At 33.3% G+C, this 27944-nt stretch overlaps 2 long non-coding RNA genes across 2 annotated transcripts in view; both read right to left on the bottom strand.

Annotated features, from left to right (window-relative positions):
• Positions 1 to 1144: 1144 nt before the first annotated feature.
• Positions 1145 to 4190, bottom strand: LOC144366286 (uncharacterized). Its single transcript, XR_013425307.1, has 4 exons — positions 3650 to 4190; positions 3349 to 3563; positions 1486 to 1641; positions 1145 to 1308 (listed from the first exon to the last, which is right to left on the bottom strand). It is a non-coding gene; the product is annotated as an uncharacterized LOC144366286 (long non-coding RNA).
• Positions 4191 to 7826: 3636 nt separating this feature from the next.
• Positions 7827 to 27944, bottom strand: part of LOC144366285 (uncharacterized) — a 121972-nt gene continuing 101854 nt past the window's right edge. Inside the window, exons 2-3 of the long non-coding RNA XR_013425306.1 lie at positions 11746 to 12018; positions 7827 to 7950 (exon numbers count right to left, since the gene is read on the bottom strand). This is a non-coding gene — a long non-coding RNA (uncharacterized LOC144366285). The remainder of the gene's footprint in view (positions 7951 to 11745; positions 12019 to 27944) is intronic.

Below are 27944 nucleotides of genomic sequence, written 5' to 3'. Positions count from 1 at the left end.
TAAAATAACTTAAAAAATAGATCAAGGGCTGGGGTTATGGCTTAGTGGTAGAGTGCTTGCTAGCACATGTGAGGCACTGAGTTCGAGCCTCAGCACCACACGAAAATACATAAATAAAATAAAAATATTGTGTCCATCTACAACTTAAAAGAAAAAAAAAAGATCAAATTCAAATGGGTAAAAATTGAGCCAGTAAGCATACTTGCAGATTTACTGGTCCTTCTTCTAAAGCATCAGTAGCCTAGGGATGAAGAGGAAAGAACATCAACTTTCTTTTCTCTTTTTCTTGGCCATAACTAGCTCTGTTACAGAAGATCTCACCTTGTGGTCTGTGTTTGAAAGATGGAGAAACTGCAGTTGACAGTACTGGAGAAAAGAAGTTTCTAGGAGTCCTGAGTATACAGACTGTGTTTACATTAAAACAAATTTCCTTTAATTTTACCTTTTTTCTTTGCTTCAGTACTACCTGAATATCATTCTGATTTTATCATTTTAACTCAGTTTGTATATTTTGTTGTATATTTTGTTTTTTCCTTTAGTCAAATCTACTTTCATTTATTTTTATGTGGTGCTGAGTGTCCATCTACAACTAAAAAACATATTTAAAAAAAAAAACCTCTTTCAAAATAAATTCAAACTGCCTAGTCATCCTTTAAAACTTTGTAAATCCTCCAGAATAACTGGAACTAACCACTATTTCATTAACAAAGTGTCACATTTTGGGGGGCATGGTGGCACATGCCTGTAATCCTAGCAATTTGGGAGGCTCAGACAGGAGGATGGCAAGTTCAAGGCCAGCCTGGACAACTTAGTGAAACCCTGTCTAAATTAAAAAAAAAAAAGAGAGAGACAGACAAAGAAAGAAAGAAAATAAAAGAAAAAAGGGTGTGGGGGGTGCTGGTAATATAACTCTAGTGGTAGAGCATTCCCGAGTTCAATCCCCAGACTAGCAAACAACAACAACAAAACCAAAATGTCCCATTTCTCTTTCCAAATGCTTCCAAAAATAATCATAAATTAGAAAGTACTATGCAATAAGACTCCATTTTTATAAAAACTGAAATGAATGATTCTTTTGTAAAGAAGTTACCAACATGAATATTCCAAGAGATACTAATATACACTTACCTTTTGACATAAATTCAGTGAAAATGTAAATTGGTTCTTCAGAAACAACAGCACAGAGTGGAACAAGTTTATCGTGTCTTAATTTTTTCATTATCTGAGCTTCTTGAAGAAAAGCTTCTGGCATCATTGTACCTGGTTTTAGTGTTTTGATTGCTACTTTTGTGGTTCCATTCCATGTTCCTAGAGAAACAATACCTCTTACTATTTTAATCAATATTTTAAGGGATTTTAGAACAAATTTCAATGAATAGTAATTATATTACATATTTAATATTATATATATATATTTGTAATAAAATTGTGGCACTTTAATCTGTGGCTAAAAATTGACAAAAACCAAAAATTCAGGCTTCTTACCCATCCACACTTCACCAAAACATCCTTGTCCTAGTTTAACCTCTAGTCGCAAATATTCTCGAGGGATTTCCCAAGCATCCTTTGCTAGACCTTGAGTCTGGGGTTTCACAGTTGGACACACGGTTGTTAACTTGTGGCATAAACCATCAGCATGTTCTAGATAAATGAATAAAACTACAATGTAAAATGAATTATGTATAAAAATAAGCTACAGAGTATATAAATGCTTAAAAAGGGCTCATAAATTATAGAAAAACTGTCATCAGTTTTTCTCTAAAAACAAAAAGGAAGTTGTCTACAAGAAGCAAAAAAAAAAACAAAAAAAACCAAAAAACCCACATATAAGAAGTGAAACATTTTGTTAAATATATTTTTATGTTATTGTTTACTGAATACTTATGCTCTAGCTATTATGTTAATTTGGCTCTTTATAAATTGCTCATAAAAATGAGGCTTGGAAAATTTAGGAAACTTTCTCAAGGTCCCACAGTTAATAAGTGATGGGATTCAAAGCCAGGTCTGTCTACCTCCAAATTTCTGATTTAATAAATCGGATTTATTTGATCCCTAAGAGAATGCTTTTATTAATTGTTATTTCTTTTTTTGTTGTTGTTTTTTTCCTGGAGATTGAACCCAGCACTTTACCACTGAGTCACATCTCTAGCCCTTTTATATTCTGAAACAAGAGCTTGCTAAATTGCTTAAGGCCATAATAAATTGCTGAGGGTGGCTTTAAACCAGCAATCCTCCTGCCTCAGCCTCCCAAGCCATGGGGATTACAGCTATGCACACCACTGTTCCCAGCAGGAAAAAATTCACTTAGTTAACTGAATTTTGAATAAGAGAGCCACAATGTAAGGAACTTCAGATTTATAATGGCTTGATCTGTGCATCTTTCTCACACAGTCTTTCTTATTGTAAATGAGACATGTTTCCTCCCATTCTCATCAAGAATGGTTACCAACCACACAAATTTTCTATTCTAGCAAGGGCAATTATATGTTGGCACTGCTTGGTAACATATTTGATTGATGTCAAGACTGCTGATTGACTTGGTAGACTCAGTTTATAGTTACCTGTCATTGAAGAAGATATTACCATGGAAACTTTCCCTCCTCCAGTACTAATCATTTAAAGACTTAGATGCATTTACATAATGAATTGATAATGAAAAATTCTGAGACATAAGACTCCACAGTTGAATATTTCCAAAATCTTTGAAAGACAAGAATATCTATAGTTGCCACAGGTTAATCTTCTAAGAAAAATATACCTTCAGACCATATTTTATTGGGTTTATATTCTAGGAAATCTTAGAAGATCAGCCGCTGAAGGGGAAGGTAATCCAAGAGGATATGTGATGTAGCTTTTTGTGTCAAAGTGTTTAGCTTTAGCTACTTACCTGTGTTTATAAATAAAATATTTGCTTTTATGTTTTTCATTTATTTCCATAATATATTTTGGGGGAGGTGGTACTGGGCATTGAACTCAGGGACACTCAACCACTGAGACACACCATATTTTGTATTTTATTTAGAGACAGGGTCTCACTGAGTTGTTCAATGCCTTGCTCTTGGCTGAGGCTGGCTTTGGACCCACTATCCTCCTGGTCTCAGTCTCTGGAACTGCTGGGATTTAAGGCATGTGCCACTGCACCCAGCCTCAAAATGTATTTGTACATTATGAAATGGAACTCCACTGTAAAAATTATGCTTGTAAGATATAAAAATTTCAACGACAGTCTGATTTTAGCACACTATCCAATAACCAATTCAGATACTAAGAACTACCTGTTCTCATTTTAAAACTAGAATACTAACATACACTGGGCACATACTGTGTATAAAGTAGTAGTATGCTAACCATTAAGAGAGATGAGGACATGAATTTCGTTCTCATACAACAGAGCATGAGGAAATAATTTTTAGCTGTGTAGTGTTTCACCAATTTCTGCAGAGTGTCAAATTGTGCTCTGGTTGTTATATAGTAGCCATCTTTGTCAAGTTTTCTAATTTTGTAGTGTTTCACATTGTCACCCCTTACTTCATCCCAATCACGAATAGAGAGGGAATAAGCACCTGGGAGGAAGAAAATAAATGCTTATTATCTCTTTCTTAAAATACTGGACAAACAAAATTTTATATTAATATAATAGTAATCATACCTTTAGTGGTTTCACTTTCTCTAACTAAGAATATACCTCATTGATTGCCAGGATTCAAAAGTAATCTTTTAGCATCTTTTCTCCCCATTTTGCCAAAATACCATCTAGAAAAAAATTAATGATGTTTTGAGTTGGGAAGGTTTGAAGGTCAGAAAAATTATATTCACAAATAAATAAGAGTGAAATGGGATAGGAGAGCTGACAAAGAATAGCTACAGAACATGCTTAGGATATAGTAAAACATAAATTTTTATTTATTAAAGAAGAATTTACAAATATCACTGTTAAAATATCTGATAGTATTTCCATGTACTGACTACTCAACCTGTCACTGGAACTCTACCTGGCAGTCATGGAAACAGCAAATGGAGAAAGACAGCAAATAACAGATCTTTTCTGTCAGTGACACATACAGGTAGGAAGAACAGAAGTTGTTCTCTGATAACATGTGATCACCTGTATTGATAAGATCTAAGTATATAATACTCAAATTATGAGGAACTCTAATTTCATATGAGTTTGATTTAATAAAGTTTAATGAATAAAAATGACAATCTTTGCTATGAAAAGACTCACAGAAAAGTGAAGAAGGCAAAAGAACAAAAGTAACAAATGTTATAGTAAAAATAATTATTGAGGAAAATGTTAATAAAACAAACAAGTATTGATAACCCCTAGCTATATACAAGACGCTGTGTTAACTGTTGTAATATGAAAAAGAGGTTATTATTTATGGATTCCAGAACAACTAGTTGGACCAAAAAAAGTAATATGTCATTGAAACTGACTTCTAACATTTTAGAAGTTGTAAGAATAGTACACAGAACTCCCAAGTTCCCCAGCTGTTAATATTTTACTTTGTTATATTCTTTATTTCCCACCTTCCTTTATATGTTGGGTGCATGTGTTTACATCTTTTTTCCCCTTTGAACTGACTGAATGTTGCCAAAATGCTGAATCATTACCCTAAATACTTCAGTGTATGCTTTGTAGAAGACAAGGATAGTTCTGTAGGACAGTTCCTACATAACCACAATGCAAATACCTAAATCAAGAAGTTAAACACTGAAACAATCTCCTATCTGAGGTAAATTTTGAAGAAAGTCTGCAGAATATTAAAAGGACTAGATAATTTTAAAAACTAAGTGGAAAACTAAAGGAAAAAGACAAGGCATAAAAATATGATTAAGATTTACTCAGGATACCAATCTAAGCAGATACTACAGCATTAATTATGCATTCTCAAGTAACATCTATTAATGATACATTAGCTGTATTAAGACTGGTATGTAATTGTGTGTGTGTAAAATTGTAGCTAAGTAGAATGTGCATTAAAACATTTTAAAAATCAAAATAATCAATAAAATATGAAGTACTGCTATACTCTTCTGCCTGAATGGAATCTGCAGGCACTACATAATTTCTAGGGATGTAACCATTCTTTCCTGTAGCAATTGATCTTTCTTCCCACCAGTCTCCTTCCCTGAAACACATAAAACAAAAATTACCACAACGTATAATATATTGCACTTTCTTATTTCAAGTAAATGAAAGATATAACTTCCATTTTTCTACTTATGCATTCACTTGATCAAGAATTAAACTCAACATTGTAAAAGAACAACATTTTAAAAATAAGTTAAATGAATTAAAGAAATTAAGACTAAGCAAAAGTATAATTACATACTACAACAATAAATCAACAACAAAAGCCCCAAACACCATAAACTAAAAATTCAATTATAATATCTTTTATTCCTCTTCATAATTCTTTCAACCTAAAACAATAAACTATACTGAACTAAGTAGTTTTGAATAAACTTTCAAATTATTCATCTTTGGCTGAATTTCTTAAGAGCTTGAGATAATTTGCTTACCATAATACTTTCCAATTTAAGGTACAAACTTAGTGGTTTTTAATATATTCATAGAGCTGTATAGCCATTTCATAATAAATTTTAGAATATTTTTTACCACCACAAAAAGAACCCCAATACTTATGAGTAATCACCTCCAACCCCTTCCACTATTGGCAACCACTTAACTGCTGTCCATCTATGGATATGAATATTGTGGGCATTTCATATAAATGGAATGATCTATGTGGTCTTTTGTGACTGGCTTTTCACTCAGCATATATTTTTTTCAAGGTTAATCTATGTTTTAGCACATATCAATAGTTTTTTGTTGTTGTTGAATGCTTTTTTTTTAACAGTACACAAAATTATAATGTTCTTGTTTTAGTCATTTTAGAAAAAAAATTATGAGGCATGAGCACTCCTTATAGAAAAGCAATTAATAATAAACAATAATAAAAAGCTCAATTTCTAGAAAAATGTTATCTAAAAATAATTCAATATACTCAAATTAAGTCATAATTCAAAATATGAGAACTATATGGTTTGTGGTATAAAAACCTTGACTGTTACAAAAGTAATATGAAAAGAACAAATATTAGTCTCTAATAAGGATGATGTACATGACATTCACTACTTAAAATTAAATGTAGGGATAGGGTTGTGGCTCAGTGGCAGAGCACTTGCCTAGCATGTGTGAGGCACCATTGACCAAAAAAAAAAAATAATAAAAAATAAAAAAAAAGATTAAATGTATCTTTTAGACCAAAATTTTAAAAATATTCATTGATTTTGCTCTCAAAAACTGAAATGAAAAGCCCTTTGGTAATTCAAACATTTACAAACTCGTACATTTGGTTTTTGGTTTTCTAGTTCGTTAATTATTTTGAAACATACAAACAGAATTGTATTTGATCCTGATAAGCAATCATGATTCATATGAACCGAATACCTACTGAGTGATAGATGCCACTCAGGACGTGTGGAAAAAAGGTAAAAAGACAGTCCTTAAATTTAAATAACTCAGTCTAGAGTGGGGTTTTGCAGCCTCAATAATACTGACATTTTGGATTTGATAAATCTTTGCTACATGCATAGTAGGATGTTTACAATTATCACTGGCCTCTACTTCGTAGATGACAGTAGCAATACCCTGATGACAACCAAAAATATTTCCAGCCATTGCCAAATATCTCCCAGGTAATTTTGCCCCAGGTTGAGAACTACTAACCTAAAAGAATGACAAGCTAAGTGACAAATTAAAAGTTCCCTGGGAGCTGTGACTGAAGTCTGCATAAGGTGCTATGTGAATACCTAATAGAAACAATATAGCAGGACATGGGTTGTAGAGCATAAATGTTAGAACACTTGTCTAATATACAGGAGACCCTGGGTTCAATCCCCAGCACAAAGGAAGGGACAGAAAAAGGGAGAGAAGGAGGAGAATGGAGAAACAGTCACTCCAGAAAAAAGTAGTATGTGTGAAGGCATGGAAAGGGCAAGAAACTCTAGTGTACTTAGAAAATTCCACCTACTACAGTATGGCTGATTGGTAGAGTTAAAAAGGATTTGAAGAAACACATAATAAATCCTCAGGGAACGATGGCTACTCATGTTTGTTTTTTTTTTTTTTTTTTTTTTTTTTGACTGACTTGCTTTAAAGCAAGACAGTCATGATCGTATTTTACATTCTGGAACAATAACTGGTAACAGATGGAAACAAAGATAGAGGGAAACATGACTGGAATCAAAGGGACTATAAGTATATATTTCAAGAAGTTATAAGTGATTGTTATGCTTGCTAATGAAATTATGGGCTGGTTTTCCAAAACAAGGATCAAATTTTCTATGTGGATCACTAAATGACAGAAAGTCTTGAGAGTTACATAAGGAAAAAGCAACTTAATTTGGTCCATTTGGGAGTACAAAAGTTCCTTATTCAACTTTTTGACTTTGTTTTTTAGAAAAAAGAAAAGATCTTTAAATCATCTGGATACTTAAATAGGAACAAAGAATTTTCTTTATAAAAGATTTTTTAAAGTAATATACTTGCATATGCCCCCTCAGTAACTCTTCATTTAAAAAAATTTTTTTATTAGCTACAACTCTTCATTCTTAAATCTCTACTCTTTATGGCTGAACCACAGCAGCACAATTTGTAGAAGTAGTAACTTCTATAGGCAGTATTATGTCACGTGTCTCAAGGAACTAAATCTATCCAGCACAGAGGTCAGAGATTCATACCCTGTCATGCTTATCTCCAGATCATAAACTAGCTTATAAGTTTCAATGTAAAGAACAAGTGTCTGTCTGAATTTCTCCCTCTCAGAATACTCAACACTTATGTATTGTTAATTATTTGAAATCTTTCACCCTTCTTAAATGAAAGATCTTCTGTAGTTCTAGCTTCATAATCATATAAGGCCACAAATATAGTAACACCACCTAGCAAAGGAAAAAAAGACCAAGGTAAATTATATAGATAAAATGAAACAAAAGAGAAATAAAAAAATATTGCCAGCAAAAATCTTATTTTTTCTCTCTAGTTTTCAAAATCTATTTTTAGACAATTGGGGCTTCTAAAAGTTGGGGCTCTAAGCAGCTGGAGTTTAAATAATGAGATGTTCTCTTAAGACCTTCCACAAAATCACTGTAGTTTACATATTCAAAAACTCTATAGACTCGGAAACAAATTTAATTTTGATTCTGAACCAATGCCTCTGGCTTAAAAAGACAGTCAAATTTTGAACCAATTCTTTGGAAGGAAGAACACTACTGGAGCACTATAGACTACTGACATTAATCTTCTCAACTTCTTATAAACAACAGGTGAACATTTACATCCATAATCATTAATACTAAACACTAGGGTTTTAGTAAGATTAACTTACTATATACTTACCTTAAAAATAAAACTGTTGGGTTTGTCGTGGAAGTTTAATGGCATGGCCGATATGAATTAAAAAGTATAAATTCCAAAAATAACTCATATTTAGCAACATGTGCAGATGCTTAAGAGAAGAGCGCACTGAACAGCCAAACTATTATATATAAGCAAAACAAATAACAATAGAACAAATGTATACAATATGCATGACTTGTCAGTGATTAAAATTATTTCAGACAGGTATTCTGGCTAAACTTCCCATAATATATAATTCGTTTTTATTGTATATATTTATCACATATAACACAATGTTTTGAAACATGAATACACTGTGAAATTGTTAAATCAAGTTAATTCACATATGCATTGCTTCACATATTTCTTTTTTTTGTGGTGAGAAAACAAAATTTCTCAGCAAATTTGAAGACTACAATACATTGTTATTAGCTATGGTCACTAGATTGTACTATAGACTTGAACTTATTCTTTTTTAATTTTTTTTTTCAGTGCTAGAGATCAAGCAAGGCATCGCACAAGCAAGGCAAATGCTCTATCACTGAGTTCTGTTCCAACATATTCTTAATTTCAATATGTATATATTTTACTCAAAGTAATTCCGCTGACTTGGCAAATATCAATGGTTAGTTTACATCCATCCATCAATAGATTTTTTTTAATGGTAGGAAGAAAGGCAGTTAGTAAAATTACAGACTAAGCAAAAATATGAAATGTAGAAAGCAGTATAAAACGTACTGTCTCTAAATACAAAATGTAAAAAGCAGTATAAAATCTACCGTCTCTAAATATAAAATAATAGCAAACCAAAGTTCATTCATCTGGCTTTTATCCCAAGTTTTAGTCATGTACCAACTGCTTTTTGACATCACTACTGAATGTGTAATAACCATTTAAAACATGTACAAAATGAAGCTCTTGATTTTTCTTCTCTCATCTGTATTTACCCAAATCCTCTCTATTTAAGCAAATAGCACTAGAATCAAGTCAGATAATAACTTGAGCCAATTCTACTACTAATACTACCAGTTTTACATCTATAATATTTCATTTATCTATTTTCCATTTCCACTGCTGCCCCCTAAATCCCAATCCATGTCATTTCTTACTGGGACTGCTGGGGCTATGAGTACTAGCTACTTAATCTACTTCTCCACAGAGCAGCAAGAATGAGTTTTTTTAAAAGGGAATTCCATCATGCAAAATCCTTTACATATAATCTTGATGAGCTTCTTCCCAGCTTCAGAAAAAATCCAAACTCCTTACTAGAGTCTATGTAGTACTAAGTAATAGTGGTATCCTAACATCAATATCACATCATACAACTCTCCTCTCTGCCTACATTGTTCTTTCCACCAGTTCTTAAAAACTTTCCAGTCCATTTGTTTCTCTTGAACTTTGTGTTTGTTATTCCCTCTTCCTAGAAATTCTGCTCTTTCCTGAGGTCTGCAGATAGTTCATTCTCATCAATCAAATATCAGTTAAAATGATTTCTTCTCAAGGAGGCTTTCCCTGATCAACTACAGGATCATTACCAATTATTCTTGCTAGTTCCTTCATAGAATTAAGAAATACTGATCTCAACTTATTTAGTTGTTTGTTCACTAATTATTGTTCAATCAACATTATTAGGTAAACTCTATCAGGAGAGAAGCCTTGTTTGTCTTGCCCATCTCTTACACCTATATGCAAAGACACTCTGTTTTTTACAAGAGTTAATAAGTGAACATCTTTGAATGGGGTATTTCATATGTTTAAATAATTTTTCTTTTTCTTCAGTACTGGAGATTGCACCCAGATTGTAGTTTTACCACTAAGCTACATCCCCAGCCATAGCCCTTTTTATTTTGAAAAAGGGTCTCTGTAAATTGCCATAGTTGGCCTCAAACTTGTGATCTTCCTGCCTCAGCTTACACAGTTGTTTGGATTACAGGTGTGCACCACCATGTCCACTATGCACATCAATAAAAATTTAAAGTAACTAAAGTATGTCTTTTAAGTATCAAAATTTATTTTAATCATTTTGAATTAGTAACTTTCAAAAACATATAATCCTGAAAATAAGTTAAACTTTTTACTAATGACAGAAATATCATCATGGCCATAGATTATTGAAATAATTGCAGTCAGAACACTGGAATTAGGACTGTGATTGTGGTGATGTCCAATATTCTCCAAATGTTGTCTAACAGAATCAGTGTATGGCAGTCCTCACTATTATTGGTTCAGAGGTGAACAAACTGAGGAGACAAATTTATAATCCATGCTTGTGACAGAGATTTCTCCTTTGCCCCCACAGGCTGTTAATAAGGACATATGTTAGGGCTAGGGTTGTGGCTCAGTGGCAGAGTGCTCACCTAGCATGCATAAGGCACAGGTTTGATCCTCAGCACCACATAAAAACAAAATAATGTGTCCACCTAAAACTAAAAGATACATAAATAAATAAATAATTTTTTTTAAAAAATAAAGACAGATGTTACTCCATTTGATGCTGGTAGCTGTTTATGCCTAAGGATAAACAGGAAACAGATGAAATAAACCCAAATCCTGTTGATATCATGGAACTGTCACACAAATGAATCTTGAAGTTCATCTTCTTTGCTTTAGCTACCTGTGCTTTGTTATTTCAAGTGAAAAGCATCCTGATGTGGGAGCCCTCATGTAATGTAAGAGCTCATTTTCTCTTTTTCAAGTTTTTAAAATCTACTTTTTTAGGGCATTCTGTATCCATGGAAGATTGTCAACTATCTCTTCTTGCTGTTCTCTGAAAAGATATGATAATGTAAAAATAGGAGTCCTGCAGTATGACACTGAATCCAAGCTCTTATGCTTATAATCTCTGGGGGAAAATTTTTTCTGAGCCTCAGGATTTTTCTTTTATAAATCATAGTATCTGATAGAAATACTGCAATACCGTGACTGTAATGCCAAATAATTAACACTTATTAAGTAACTACTGGATTACTTTAATACTAGTTAGCACTTTCTAATCCTGAGAAGTTATAAGATTCTTGGAAGAGGAATGTATGTTTTTAATCTTCATTTTCCCAGTGCCTGCTACATATTAATTGCTTAATAATTACTGTTAAATTAATGAAATAATTAAAAGTATAACCCTATCAAACTGTCACCAAATTTCCCAGAAATATATATATATATATATATATATATATATATATATAGACTTTAATTTTTATGTTAGATATTGAATTTTCACATATACAATTTTTAAAAGTCCTCAAGTAAGATATTTTTTTTAGCAAATAGACCATAAGTATGTACTGCCCAAGGTTATGTTCTCAAACAGGCAACATAATTATCCATTTAAATCTCACCTGTTAAACCAGTAGGATATGAACTTGGCACCACTGAGAATGAGGAAGATGCTCCTCCAAAAGGAGTCACCCCTGAGGATCCTCCAAATGGTGTTATGGAAAGATTGCTAAAATTAACCAAAGTTCCTTTTGCTGAAAATGATGGTGCCACTGCAGTGTGCTCTGCTCCATAATGGCTGACACTTGTACTGACAGGCTCTGGAGTGTTTTCAGTTCTATATTTAATAGCTGGACTTTTGTTTTCTTTACTTTTAATGCAGCCCATTATCAAATCTACAGAGGAAACAGGCAAGTATTTTGAGAAATAGTTAATATACATCATACTTTAAAAAAATACAATGGAAAATATGACTTTAAATAAAGCATCCTCCCAGCCTTGCTACCCAGAAAAAAAGCAGTATTAAATTATGTCCCATTATCCTATATATGACAACTATAAAAACTTAAATTGAGCAGCAAATAAACTACAAATAGTAACTTTAAAGGTAATTCTTTTTTAAAAACAGTAATTCTTAGTTGTAGTTTTTCCCATCCTATAACATTCAGAAGAAAGCAGGTGAATGATGACTGCCTGATAAATTCTGAAAGAGTGAACATTCATAACTTCAGTTATGTAATATTAATTCAAAATATAGCTGTAAATATTAAAATAGAAGCAGTCTCAGAAACTCACAGTTGAAGGGTTTTCAGATCACTACTTTAAGTGGACACATTCTAAAGAATGTGACAATTGAATACACACATCAAAACAAGATGGGTCTGGAAATTTAAGTATACACTGAATTTAAATATATACTGAAAACTATGAAGGAATTATAAACTAAACAATAAAAGGCAATTGCTGGGGCTAGCACTGTAGCTCAGTAGTAGAGTGTGCGCCTATCACATGTGAGGCACTTCTTCCAATCCTCAGCACCACATAAAAATGAAATAAAGATATTGTGTCCACCTACAACTTTAAAAAAAAAAAAAAGGCAATTGCTGCCGGGCAAGTGGTGTACATCTGTAATCCCAGTGGCTTACAAGGGTGAGGTAAGAAGATCATGAGTTAAAAGCCAGCCTCAGCAATAGGCACTAAGTAACTCAGTGAGACCCTGTCTCTAAATTCTAAATACAACAGTTACTAATATGGCATTATATAAAAATGTGGATGTGCAACCGATGTGATTCTGCAATCTTTGTAATGTTTTGAACAACCAATAAAAAATAAAAATAAAAATACAGGGCTGGGGATGTGGCTCAGAAGTTGAGTGCCCCTGAGTACCCCCCCCCAAAAAAAAGGCAACTGCTACTAAAATAAAAGTATTAGGAAACATCATCATTTAATGACCCATATGAGAAAAAAGCAAAATAAGAAACATGGAGCAGTAAATTATGAAAGGAAAAATGAGTTAGTTGATATGCAGAATAAATAAGTGTAGATGATAAGCTGAATATGGGGAGAGAAAACACAAAGAAAAAAGTGGTCATTTATTCATCTTAGTATTTATAGTATTTATTGACACTTAGTTTTTATACATGTGTAATGAATGACTTCAAAGTTTGTAGTTTCAATCAAGTGGAAAGAAAAACCATAGCTGAAAGGAAACAAGTAGAGAGGGATAAGTTGTTTTTTTTTTTTTTTTTTTTTTGACCAATGAGTTTAATTCCAGATGTATATTGTAGGTGCCTGTGAAGCTTAGTGAAGGATAATAAGTTTAAAGCTCAGAAAAAGGTGGGGAAGTAGAGAAAAAATAAACAAAATATTTTCACAGTTTAACTCTTTTGGAGATAATAAAACTCACCCAAGGTACAGATTTAAAGGAAAATGAAAAATTAACACAATGCTGGAGGATACCTACATATAAGAGATAAGCAGCAATTACAGCTGTTAATATTTCCATATTGAAAAAGATAATCATAAGCTTAAGACAATGACATGAGTTGGGTGGGAAAGAGCTTCAACTATAACATTTTTATCCTAAAATAAACATAAACAAATAGTGAAAAATGTTAATGTATTAAATGTAGGTAATTATGTAACTATTTTCAGGTGAAGTACGTTGTAATTTTTTAACAAGTGCTAATAAGTAGAATAGTACAGAGGGAATAAAGACACAGACTCTCCAGATAAAAATGACTAACAGTGTTTAAAGACCAAAATGAAGTGACATTTAAACTGATTTTTAAAGGTTAGCTGATTAGAAATTAGAAGCCTGAGAGGGGCTTTAGTGTTTTTTTTCAAAGAGCTGAGAATCAAATTCAGGACCCTCCAGTTTAGCTGGCCAGGTAAGTATTCTACCACTGAACCATACTCCCAGTCTCAGGAATATTCCCCAATCCCTCCCCACCAACGGAGATAGAACCTGGTGCCAGAAAGTTGACCACTGACTTATATCTCTAGTACTTTCTTATTTTGAGACAGTCTCACTAAGTTACCTAGGTTGGTCTTGAACTTATGATACTCTTGCTTTAGCATCCTCTTGCCTTGGCTGAGATTACCAGGCCTGTGGCACTGTACCCAGCTGGAACATTTCTTAATGTCATGAAGACATAGGATAGATTACAGTATACTGAAGAATACAATAATGACTAGGTCATAAAAATACGGATAATTTTTGGACTACAGCTTCATCAGCTGAGAACATACATTTACTATCAAGATGGCTTCTATAATTTCTTTGTATAATTTACTGAGCCTCTCCTTCACAGTCTTAATGTAATCTGATACAACAGACATTTGGTTACTGAACAATCATTTTTCCAGTTTTCTGATAGAAGAACCCTGACTTTATTTACCCTCCTTTCATTTGCCAAGTCATTCAGAGGAGGCTCGACACCTTTCTAGCCCTAATGATTGACTTAAGCCACTCAAGGAGTCTCATTCCCTTGACAGTTTGCTTGTTGAGCCATGAACACAGGTTTCTAGAAAGATTTCCTTACTTTCCATTTTTCTTGCACAGTTGTTACATTCACAAATATGAATGCCCATATCTGGGGCTACCATCCAGAGACCTCAAGTACCTAGCAGAGGTAACATACCAATATATTGAGAATGGAAGGGCAGGAAGACATAAGGAACTTGGGTCCTAGATAGTGTTACTCAAATATTGTATAAACCTAAAGTCTCTTTTCAACATATCATAAGGACATATCAGCTCTTCTCTTGCCTTCCTTGTGCTTGAGGTCAAATCCAGAACAATCCTGTGCCTACTAGGCAAGCACACTATCTTTAAGCTACATTCCCAGGCTCCAGATATCAGGATTCAATAGCATAACAACAAAGATTTCAAACTTCCCTCAAAGTGTTTATATAATCATAAAATATTCTTTTCTTTTTAAGTTTTTTAGTTGTTGATGGACTTTTACTGTATTTGCTTATTTATATGTGGTGCTGGGAATCGAACCCAGTGCCTCACACATACAAGGAAATTGCTCTACCACTGTGCTACAACTCCAGCCCTCCATAAAATATTAAGTTGTAAAATTTAAACCTTAAAATCATAGTCAAACTATTTTATTCTGATATGTGTATGAATATTTGCTGGAAAACAATGTTTTAACTCTCAATCTTATTTATTACTGGTATTCTGAAGATTTTTTTTAAACATGAACTTATATAAAAATCATGGAAATCTTTCCTGACACTGTCATAAAGTTTTTATCTAAAATTCTTTAAAAAATAAAAAAAATCAACTTTGAAGATATAATTTACATACAATAACAGGCAAGCATTTTAAGCATAAGGGTCAATGAGTTTTGGCAAATGTGTAAAATTATATACTATATTCACAATACAGAATATTCTAATCATCCCAAAAGGTTCAGTTGTACCCTTCTCCAGGCAAATCCTAAGTTCAATCCATAACCTCAGCCCTAGGCAATCATGATCTGTTTTTTCTAACTATAGATTTATCTTTTCTAGGGTCTTACCTAAATAAAATCATATGTATTTTGTATTTAGCTTTTTGATTAAATCCTGTCTGAGATACTTCCATATCATTGCAATGTATCAGTAGTTTGTTAATTTTTATTGCTATGTAGAATCCCATCACTTGCCTATAACCACATTCACTTATTGATAGGTTTTTCGAGATGTTCCAGTCTGAGGCTATTACAAATGAAGATACTATAAACATTCCAGTAAGTCTTCAGGGGTGGGGTGAACATGAGTCATTCTCTTCACCACCACCACCAGCAATATATAGGAATAGAACTGTTTGATCATGTAATATAAAATTATGCCTACTTTTATCACAAAAGCTATTAAACTATTTTCCATATTGTCTATACCATTTTGCATCCCACCAGTAATCAATGTGAATTTCAGTTGCTTTACGTCCTCAACAATACTTCTTTTTTTCTGTCAAAAACTTGTCATATTCCTACATGGATTTGGATAGAATCCAAATATTCTGTATAGCTATGTTTTACATTTCCAAGCTTTGGCAATGGAAATCTATTGATATCAAAAGGTATATGACATCATAAAATGCATCTGGCTGAACTGATATTATAAAAATCATATGAACTACATATTTTTTTTTATTGGTTGTTCACAACATTACAAAGCTCTTGACATATCATACTTCGAACAATAGTTTCAAGTTAGTTATGAACTCCCATTTTTACCCCAAATATAGATTGCAGAATCACATAGGTTACACATTCACATTTTTACATAATGCCATACTCGTGACTGATGTATTCTGCTACCTCTCCTATCCTCTACTATCCCCCTCCCCCCCCATCTTCTCTTTCTATCCCATCTACTGTAATTCATTTCTCTCCTTATTTTGGATGAACTACATATTAACGCTAACCAATTCACTGATACAAATTACAGTCAGGTACTGAATAATGGCACATCATCTTTAATCTCTCTTTATTTGCCAAAGTCAGCAAAAAGCAGTTAAACAACATCCTATCTTCTAAAATATACTATTTCTTTACTTAGGTCAGTTTCAATGGTAAACTAAGTAAGCATGCACATTAATTACTAAGATATGATGAGGAATCTTTTACATTTGCAATGCTTCAAGGATCAGTTTCTCACTTTCTAAAAATCCTATTTAAAAACCAGGATTTAACTTACATAATTTAAAGTCACCCTTATTAATATACAGGTTATTCAGGTATGCACTTTTTTTTTTTTTTTTTTGGTGGTGGTCCTGGAGACTAAACCCAGGGCCTTGCACATGCTTGACAAGTGTTTTCCCACTGTTACAACCCCCAGCCATTTAAAAAAATTGAGTTAGGGTCTCATTAAATTGCTCAGGTTGGCCTCGAACTTGCAATCCTCATGCCTCAACCTCTCAAGTAGTTGGGATTATAGATGTGTGCCACCATGTCTGGCTCAGGTCTGCAAGTTTTGACAGATGCATACAATTGCACATTGGCTACATCAATGTCAATAAAGAGCAATTGCATCACCTCCCAGGATTCTCCTATTCCCCTCTGTACTTCCCTTACAAGCCCAGAGAACCACTGATCTATTTCCTGTTCTTATAGTTGTATCTTTTCCAGATACTATACAAATAGAATCATATGATATTCAGCTTTTTGATTCTGGTTTCCTTCACCTAGCTTAATGTATCTGAGATGCAGGCATGTTTCTGCAAATGTCAACAGTTCATTCCTTTAGAAATGAGTACTATGCCACTGTATGCACATACTACTGTATGCACATACTACTGTATGCACATACTACTGTTTATTCATTCCCCAATAGACAGACATTTGAGTTGTTTCCAATTTTTGAAAATCACACATAGAGCCACTATCAGCATATACCTGCAGGGTTTTCTGTAAACATAATAAGCTTTCATTTCATCTGAGTAATTACCAAGGTGTGAAACTGCTGGCCTGTATGGAAGTACAATCTTAGGAGAAATGACAAAATGTTTCCAAAGTGGCCTTAACATTTTGCATTCTCACCAACAAAATGAGAATTCCAGTTGTTCCACATTTTTTTTTGAGAGAGAGAGAGAGAGAGAGAGAGAGAGAGAGAGATATTTTAATATTTATTTTTTAGTTTTTCGGCAGACACAACATCTTTGTTTGTATGTGTTGCTGAGGATTGAACCCGGGCCACATGCATGCCAGGCGAGCATGCTACCGCTTGAGCCACATCCCCAGCCCCTGTTCCACATTCTTAACACTTGTTTATGTCAAAAATTTTAAATTATTCTAATAAGTGTGAATTGAGATCTCTTGATCTCTCTATGGTTTTAATTCACTTTCCCCTAATGACTAAGCACCTGATATTGAGCATGTTTTCATGCTTATTTTCTACTTTGCTAACCATATCTACTTTGGTAACATATATATTTAAACTGGTCCTTTAATTGGGTTGTGTACTGGAAACAAAAATATTTGCTATTATAACACTCTATAGTCTTTATATATTCTGGAATCATGTTCTTTGTCAGATATACATATATTATTCTATTTCCTCTCAGAATATATGTTGCCTTTGCATTATTCTAATGGTATCCTTGTACGTGTTTTTTTTTTAAATTTTTTTGGTAGTTGTAGATAGACAGAATGTCTTTATTTTATTTACTTTTATGTGGTGCTGAGGATCAAACCCAGTGCCTCACACATGCTAGGCAAGCATTCTACGACTGAGCTATAGCCACAGGCCCTTGTATGTGTTTTATAAATTTTGATAAAATCCAATTAAGAATTTTTAATTTTATGGTTTGTGGTTTATACGTCCTGAGAATTCTTTAGTAGAAGATTTTCTCTTATGTTTTCATTAGAATTCTAGCCTCTTACATCAAGACTATCAGGTTATTTTAAGCTAACTTTTGATTATTCTGTAAAGTCAAGTATGAGTTTCAATTTCTCCGAATTTGACATCCAGTGTTCCTAACTACTATTTGTGAAAAAAATTAACTATATCCCACTGAATTACGTTGGTACCTTTGTCAAAACCAATTTACCATATTTGTTTAAGACTATTTCTATGGTCTGTTTCCCTGTTCTATGCCTATGATCAATTATTTCACTCTTTTCATTACTGTAGCTTTAGAGTAAGTCTTGAAATTAAATAAGCCCTCCATTTTTTTGTTTTTCAAATTTGCTTTGGATACTCTAGGCCAGGGGTCTGTAAATTTTTGCTGTAAAGGGCCGGACAGTGTTTTAAGTTTTGTAGACCATGTTGGTCTCTGTAACAACTACTTGACTCTGCCACGTTATTGCAAAAGCATCTATGCACAATACACAAATACATTAAGTGTGGCAGTGTTGCAATGACACAATTTCCAAAAAAAACAGACAGTGAGTCAGTTTGGCTTGCAAGTAGTAGTCTGCCAAACCATGAAGTAGAGTCTATGTATTACTATACAAATTTTACTATCGGAGTGTCAATTTCTTAAAAAAAAAAAAAAAAAGGCTGCTGGGACTAACTCTACAGATCAATTTGATATCTTGCCGATCATGGTGGTGCACAATAGAATTCCAGTGCTTTGGGAGGTTAAAGCAGAAGGATCACAAGTTTGAGACCAGCCTTAGCAATTCAGTGAGATCCTCAGAAACTTAGTGAGACCCTGTCTCAAAATTTAAAAATAAATAAATAAAATAATGAGGACTGAGGATGTAGCTCAGTGGTAAAGCATCTCTGGGTTCAATCCCCAGTGCCAAGAGGTGGGGGGGGGGAGGTTGACTTTTTAAATTTGTTTTAATTAGTTACACATCACAGTAGAATACACTTTGATATATCATACACAGATGGGATATAATTTCACATTGGTCATGCAGTCTGTTTCATTCAACTATTTATCTTATCTCCACATCCTCTCCCCTTCCCTCTACCTAATCTGAGGTAACTCTATCCTCTTGTCTATGTTTCACCCCCCCCACACACACAAACACACACCCCTGTGAATTAGGATCCACACATTAGAAAAAACATTCGCCCTTTGGTTTTTTGGGATTGACTTATTTTATTTAATGTGATATTCTCCAACTCCATCCATTTACCCACAAATGCCATAATTTCATTCTTCTTTAAAACTGAGTAATATTCCATTGAATATATACACCACATTATTTTTATCCATTCATCTACTGAAAGACACCTAAGTGTAGTACTGTATTTATTTAGGATCTTCAAGTTTTTTCTCAAAAATATTTTGTAGTTTTTAATGTTATAGGTCTTGTCCAATTTTTGTTAAGTAAACCTCTAAGCATTTCTTGGTTTTCTAAATACTATTATAAATGATATTGCTTTATTTCTATTTTCAATTTTTCATGAGACAGATACTTCCTGGGCACACACCTGGAATCCCAATGACTCAGGAGAGGGAGGGAAAAGGACCTCAAGTTTGGGATCCTCAGCAAGACTTTGTCTCAAATTTTAAGATAAAAGATTGGGTATGTCACTCAGTGGTTAAAAAAAAAAAAAAAAAAAAACCAACTCTGGGTCTAATTCCCAATCTAATAATAATGATAATAAAATGATTTTTAAAAAGATACTTCTATACTGATGTGTGTATTAACTTGTTATGTTCCTGCTAGCCTCTCTGTTATCAGTTCTACTAGTTTTTTTAAAATAGGTTCCATAGAATTATCTACATCCAGAAAGACCACAAACCAGTTTTATTTTCCTTTCCAATGTATGCCTTTGCTTGCCTGGCTTACTGCACTGGCTTGCTCCTTTACAGTACAATGTTGATAGAAGTGAAGAGAGAAAACATCTTTGCGATGGCTCCTAATATTAAGTGAAAAACATTCAATCGATACCTTTAAGTTGTCTGAAGGATTTTTTGGTAGTTGACTGTCCTCAGGCTGAGGAAATTTCCCTTGAAATTCTTTGTTTGCCTGAGAGTTTTAAATCATTAATGGGGATGTTGAATTTCTTCCAGTTTCTCTATTTGTACTTATACAATCATATAGGTCTTTTTTATTCAACTTATAAGGTGAATTACATTGATTTTTCAATGTTAAATCAAACTTTGAACCTTTGAATTCTTGGGATGAAGAACATTTGGTCACAGTTTATCACCCTTTTAGTATATTTCTGAAAGTTAATATTTTGTAAACTATTTTTGGGTCTGTGGTCAAGAGACATTATTTTTTAATTTTCTTTTGAATTTTGTGTTGCTTCTGGTATTAGACTAATCATGTTGGCCTCATGGAATGAGTTGGGAAGAATTCCCCATACGTGTGTGTATTTGTATGTGTGTGTATTTTTAAAGAATTTAAGACAGGTATTACTTGTTCCTTAAATGTTGAAAAGAATTCACCAGAGAAGCTATTAGGGCCTGGAGTTTTCAATTATAAATTAAGTATCTTTAATATATAGCACTATTTATATTCTTGATTTTGTTTCTTGCATTAACTTCCAAGGATTTCTTAAACTCATCCCAGTTGTTAAATTAATATCAGCATAAAGTCATTTACAACATTCCATTATTACTCTAGTTTAGCCCCACCCTCCCCCAGCAAGGCCCAAGGCTCTTTGGGAGTTTTCACTAAATGCCCTGAGTGATCAACAAGAACTTTTCCCCTCTGGTTAGTAAAAGCTCAAATACCTACCACTCATCTATGACCCCCGATGTACTTCAGGTCACATTAATTTGGCCACTCTTTGTGCAGTTTTATAGTCTCACTCTATGCCTACATTAAGAAAAAGTAAAAAGACTTCTATGCACACACACACTTTTAACATTATTTGTCTACATTGTGTCAGCTGGAACTTTTCTTTTCCTCTGCAAACTCCAGCTACCTCCGTTTCCATAAATTCTGAAGTCTGTCTCTTTAACTTGTTAAGGCCATCATTCTCTACCTTTGCTGAGGGGGTTAGGTAACTGAAAACTGCACCTGATTTCTAGTCTTTCAGGGACCACTGTGTGTAGTGCTGTTATCCACTGTCTAAAAAAAAATCACTGCTTCAATTTATTTTGTCCAGGTTTCACGCTTTTGGGGAAGGAGGCTGGGGATGGATTAAATTCATCATGACCACTTAATTTGTTCTTAAAAGTTTAAATCCAGAAAAATATTTCATTCCTTGATTTTAATATCATCAAAGTGCAGAGGGTATTACTTTCTAAATAAATCTGTACTTCAGGGCTGGGGTGTTGGCTCAGTGGCAGAGCATTTGCCTTGTACATGTGAGGCACTGGGTTTGATCCTCAGCACCACATAAAAATAAATAGATTGTGTCCATGTGTAACTAAAAATATTAATAAATCTGTACTTCAGTTTGTATAACAGAATTTATCCCTTAATAATAAATCACCTTCAAATAAATTTTAGGTGTTTCACTATAATCTGTTAAAAGTACTCTGTGGCATTTTTCTTTTGTACAAGTTGAAGAAAGGAAACATTTTTAAGTACTCATTTATGTATCTGATTAGTTTAAACTTTATACTCAGCTTCAGATAGGCTCTTTTAGATGGGAAGAGGGGTTCTTATAAAGATAAGCATAATCAAAGAAAGAATATATAAAAATCAGAAGCTATAGAATAATCTGATTATAATGATTGCAGTCTTACTACTATAATCACTGTTTTATTGTCAGGAGTTTATTGCTTCCCTTCCATTATGTGGACATAGCATCTCTATTTTTGTACTTTTCTTTTTTGCAGTGCTGGAGATCGAAGCTAGCACCTCTTACAAGCTACACAAGTACTCTGCCACCAGACTACACCTCTGGTCCTTGTTCTTCTGATGTTTTAAAACCAACTACTTCACTTTCTACTGACACAGCGATTCCCTATCTATCTCACAATTTCTACATACTTTATTCATTTGTGACGGACTCAAGGGTCTCTCAATATTCCACAATTATATGATTTGCCTATTTTGGGACTTTGCATTTGAATGAGCAAAATTAAAAGAATATGAAGTACTACCCAATTGCCTTAACCTTGTAACCAGTTATGAATTGGCTGTTGGTTCATCCCATGGTTTCTTCATGAGCCTGGAAGGAACCAAGATGACTGATCAGTATTCAGTGTAAACTCTTTAACAAAGTCTCCTGGATTGTTCTTGCTTTAATAGCAAGTGTTGACACATGTTTTAGCAAAATGCACTAAAAAGTAAAAACTTCTCAGACTGAAGCAAATCACCACATTACATTATTTTTCTTTAATGGAGATGACTTCAGAGATCTGGAAGATTAATGTTTGAATGCTGATCCAGTTCCACCACAAAGTCACTTTATTTTTACTGGACAGAAGATCAGGATTTACCTTGTTCTCTCATCACACCTGAACTACTTTTTCATCTTTGATAATGAGTAAGAAAAGGAAGAGTAAAACTAAAAGGGCTTTGCTGATAGGGCAAATTCTCAGGAGCAGAGAAGTAAAACAGTTCCTTTCCCATTTCTTATATAGCCATCTTGTCACCCTTCAAAAGAAAATAAATCACTGAACTAAAATATCTGCCCTATCACCATTGTCTTTTGTTTCAAAATTCGGTAGGAAATAAAAGATAAGATAGTGACAGCACCAAAAATTGTTATTAGTTATTTAAGATGGTCAGGTATTCTTTTTTTCAAATCTCTGATTTTTTAATCCTGCCCACTATATTTTTCCACTTTTCTTTCCACATACCCTATTCTTTCAGCAAACTTCATTCCAACATTCCTGTTTCTCACACTTGCTTAAAATATAATCTGAATTTTCTTTCTGACTGTGTTTGCTGCTTTCACTATATTAAAACTTCCCAACAGGTCCCCAAATAACTCCACACTGCTAAATCCAATGACCAACTTTCAGTCCTCTCATCTTACTTGACCATTAGCCATCAGCCACATTTGACACAGGTTTTCTACTACCAACAAAATAAAATCTGAACTCCCTTAGCCCCAGTACTTCAGGCTAATTTCCCTAATTCCTTTTCCCATTCTGCTTTCCCTATCACCTACTAATCTAAAACTCAGCCTCAGAGTTAGGGAAGACAAAAAAGGATAATCAATATTAATTAAGAAAACCAGGAGGCGGAGACAGTCTACCAGGAGGCAAAGACAGCCTTTTAAGCAGAGCGAGCATGCTGTGCAAATCAGAGACATGAAAAATTGTACTCTATTTGTATAATATGAATTAAATTACATTCTGCTATCATATGTAATAAATTTAGAATAAATAAAACAAACAAAAATAAAGATCCCTATTAAACTAAAAAAAAAAGCCTACTACAAACCCAAGAATGAAGTGAGTTTTAAGAATGTTAAGTAGTTCAATGCTGAAGTACAACATACAAATAAAAAGGGAAAGATGAGAACAGAAGAGATAGTAATAGGAAACAGTCTATCTCAGAGAGATTTTGTTCTTTCTACTTGACACAAGCTGCATTTTATACACTGGCATTCATTTAATTTTCACTGAAATAAATTACTGAATTAAAATTTGATGCTGATGAATTCTATACAACTACCTAATATTTATATCCCCTGCAAAGAGCCAAGCATACCAAAAGGTCTAGAAATACTTAAGTTTTCCAGCAAGTTTCTAACACATCAATTCCCTAAGGCAGATTAAAGTTTTTCAGCTTTATCTTAGGTGGGTATATGTCAGAATTACCTACACTATATAAGAATCTATAACACTGTATTCAGTGAATTGGGGACAAATTTGAAATGTTTTTAATGCAATTGGCTTAATCATTAGCAGATAACATTATTACACTGTATAGTGTTAAGTATCTTTTAAATAATATTTTCCACTTTGACAATGTTTTCTGTCTCTGAAATATTTATTATTTAATTTGACCCCATAATAATCCTAATGTACTACCAGGAGAAGTAGGCATAATTTCTACATATTATAGAACCTCAAGCCCAGGGAAGCTGTCTTGTTCAGGAGTTGAGGCTAAAAGGAAACACAACCAGGGAACTATATTTTCTAACTTCCAAGTTGCATTCTTTTCACTACTCAACATAACCTCTAAGAAAATTGTGTATGACATTTTCTGTTCATTGATAAGTCACTAAATACTAACTCTTTAGAAAACATTACAAACATAACAACATTATTGGCAGCCAGCTTCACTGCACAACTAACACCAATCTATTAACTTTGAAAACAGTCTTCCATCCTTCACTCTAACCATGTTGCATTACTGGTAGTAACAGTGAATAAAAATTCTCAAGTAATATAACACATTTTACATTTTCATTTTTTTTTTGAGACAGGATCTCACTATGTGGACTATGCTGGCCTTGAATTTAGAATACTCTTATGTCCACCTCCTAAAGTAGCTAGGATTACAGGCACACATCACCTACCTGGCTAATTTAACACATTTTTGAACTTTAAGAAAGAGTTAAATGTACTGACTTTAGCAATCTAACCAACTGTGGCATTCATTATATGCTATATCCAGTTTGGGGGAAGGGCCAGAGTCCTACTTTGGCATTTTGCCCAGATGGTTCCAATTTACCACAGAGTTTTAAGAAATCTTAGATAAATTATAAATTTAATTTCATAAGGTATGAAATGAACAATTTCATTTGACTGTGAAATCAAGAAGCCTTACAGGTCATAAACATAAGTCAGTGACTTTTATCTTTCATTTTTAAATCTTCCCCTTTAATATAAAGCACAAAGGACAGCAGGATCATAAAAAAAAAAAAAAAAAAAAAAAAAACAGAAAACATAAGCAAAGAGAAGGAAGAAGCAGATTGCTTAAAGGGCGTGAACTCCTGTCTTGTAAAAGCAAATAAATAACTTAATTTTCCAAGAGTGAAAGAAATAGAAAATGTAAGCAATGAAAAACTGAGGCTTGTAGAGTTCTCTAATGGTGGCAATTTTCTACCACTGCAATCCTTTTTCTTTCTTTTTTTTTACACTTTTAACAATTGACCTTAAAAAATAAGCAACTCATTCCAAATCCCTGGAGCCTCATGGTTTAAGTCTGACAAGGGTCTGAAGTAAAAAAATGAATCCTTCATTGTTTCTTTTTCTTTTTTTTTTTTGCTATGGATTATAGTAATAAAAATAACTTACAAATCAATGTTAAACCACAGATTTAAAAAGTGAATTAAATTCAACATAGATCAGATCCAAGTGTAAGAATGAATTACTTTTAGCTACTTTCAACAATTGTTAAAAACAATTTGTTGGTAGAAAAGCACCTATAAAGAACTATTAGGCATTATTCCCTTCTCAAATTCTGCCAACTCTTGAAAAAGTAAGCTGATTTTATCCCTTAAGAATTTTTAACCTCTCAGATTTTCACATCTTTTGTCAATATCCTCCACCAACACCACCACCACCGGGGTACCCCGCCCCAAGATATTCCAAGCCCTTTTTTTTTTTTTTTTTTTTGAGGCAGGGTCTCCCTAATCTGCTGCAGCTGGCCTTCAATTTGTGATCCTCCTGTTTTAACGTCCCAAGTAGTTGGGATTACAGGTGTGTGCCACCATGTCTGACTTTTGTTAAGATTTTTTAGGAGCAAATTGCTGTATCAGATACTGCTTTAACCTTTGTTGGTCAGTTAAATGCTCCTCATATGCTACATGGACTCTTCTTTAAACAATTATTTGTGTAACAACATTGTATCTCCCTTCTGTTTTTTTTCTTTAAGTAAGACTAAACTAAAGAAATGGGATTTAGTTATTGACTGGAACTCTTTACTTTTCCCCAAATTCTTGGGATATTTACTTATTACTATCTTGAATTTCAATGTATGTTTTAATCAACAGATTTAAAACCAAAAGTTTGATATATAAGTCAAATGTACACAACTATAAGTATGACAATAATACAGCAGACCCAAGGAAAGGGAGTTTTCAGCAATGAAGCAACAAAAGCAAGGAATAGCCAAGTGATTTAAGAAAACAAAATGAATCACATGATGACAAGCATGGCTGGAGATGAGTTGAAGAGGCAAAGCAAGAAACCACAATCAATAAGTTTTAAGACCATGGAGCTTTTGTTACAGATGTTGTATTTTTGTTAAACCACTAATCTTCTCTTAGAAATTAGCAGAAGCCATAACAGTGCCTATCAAACTCAAGGTAATATATCTGGTAATGGAAGTAATTAAAAAATAAGTTGTGAAAAATAAGTTGAGACTGGTATACCAGAATTTCATTTTAACTTGTACATATAAACTACATTTAAAACCATTGCATTTTTTCCATTGTTAAAAACAAAAAACTCCATGGTACCAAAATATAATATTCATTATACCGAAATAATTTTACATATTTGTAATTGGTTTCTCTTAAATTAGGCATGATGGTGCATGCCTGTGACTTTCTACTTGGGAGGCCAAGGTTGGAGGATCATAGCATGAGCAATTTTGTGAGACTCTATATCAAAATAAAATAAAAAGGGCTGAAGATGTAGCTCAGGGGTAGCATACCCCTGGCTTTAATCCTCAGTACTACAAAAAAATAATAAATACAATCACTGTCCTTGAGAGGTGATTAATAAACCTTTCCTTCTCAACCATGATATATTACTTCATGAAATAAACAGTTTATTTTGGTTTTGTTAGAAATCAGTAAAATTTTGACATTTGCTTCAAATTTTTAAATCTCCAAACACATTAAAAAATTTTTAATTTTTAAATTCCATTAAGAAAGTTCTGTCTTGTAATTAATATATTAAACAAAAAACTAAGGTTTGGGCATATAATAGGTGTTTAATAAGTGCTTATTACTCAGTTTTCTTAGCTTTTGTCTCATTCAAAATCAAGCTAATATAATTCCATGGATACCCTCTAGGTAAAAAGATCTATAAAATATCAATTTTGCCTTTTTTTTGGTACCATGGATAGAACCTAGGGGTACTTAAGCACTAAGCCACATCCCTGGCCCTTTAGATATTTTATTTTGAGACAGGGTCTAGCTAAGTTGCTTAGGGCTTGCTAAATTGCTGAGGCTAACTTTGAACTTTCAATCTTCCTGCCTCAATCTCCCAGGCCACTGGTATTACAGGAGTACACCAGTGCAGTGGCCTCTGTTCTACTTTTTAAACAGGAATTTTCCCAAAAATATGTCTGAGAAATAATGACAATTACACAGAAGAATAGTAAAGACAAGCAATGATTTTCCTAGCAATTTTTTGGGGGGAGGGTGTGGGGAAAGAACATGACCTTACTTTTTAAATGAATAGAAAATATCTCTTAGATCATCTAAAATAGCAAAATGTATTAGATACCTAAAGTCATTCTTTTCCTGAAACTTATAGAATAAAATAAAAGATTAGGTCTTATTTTGTCAAAATACTCTCCACAGAAAGCTCATTTAGTGGATATAG

This window comes from Ictidomys tridecemlineatus, chromosome 8 (assembly GCF_052094955.1).
Source record: "Ictidomys tridecemlineatus isolate mIctTri1 chromosome 8, mIctTri1.hap1, whole genome shotgun sequence".
In the NCBI taxonomy this organism is placed as follows: Eukaryota; Metazoa; Chordata; class Mammalia; order Rodentia; family Sciuridae; genus Ictidomys; species Ictidomys tridecemlineatus.
This window is presented reverse-complemented; position numbering and strand designations above follow the sequence as displayed.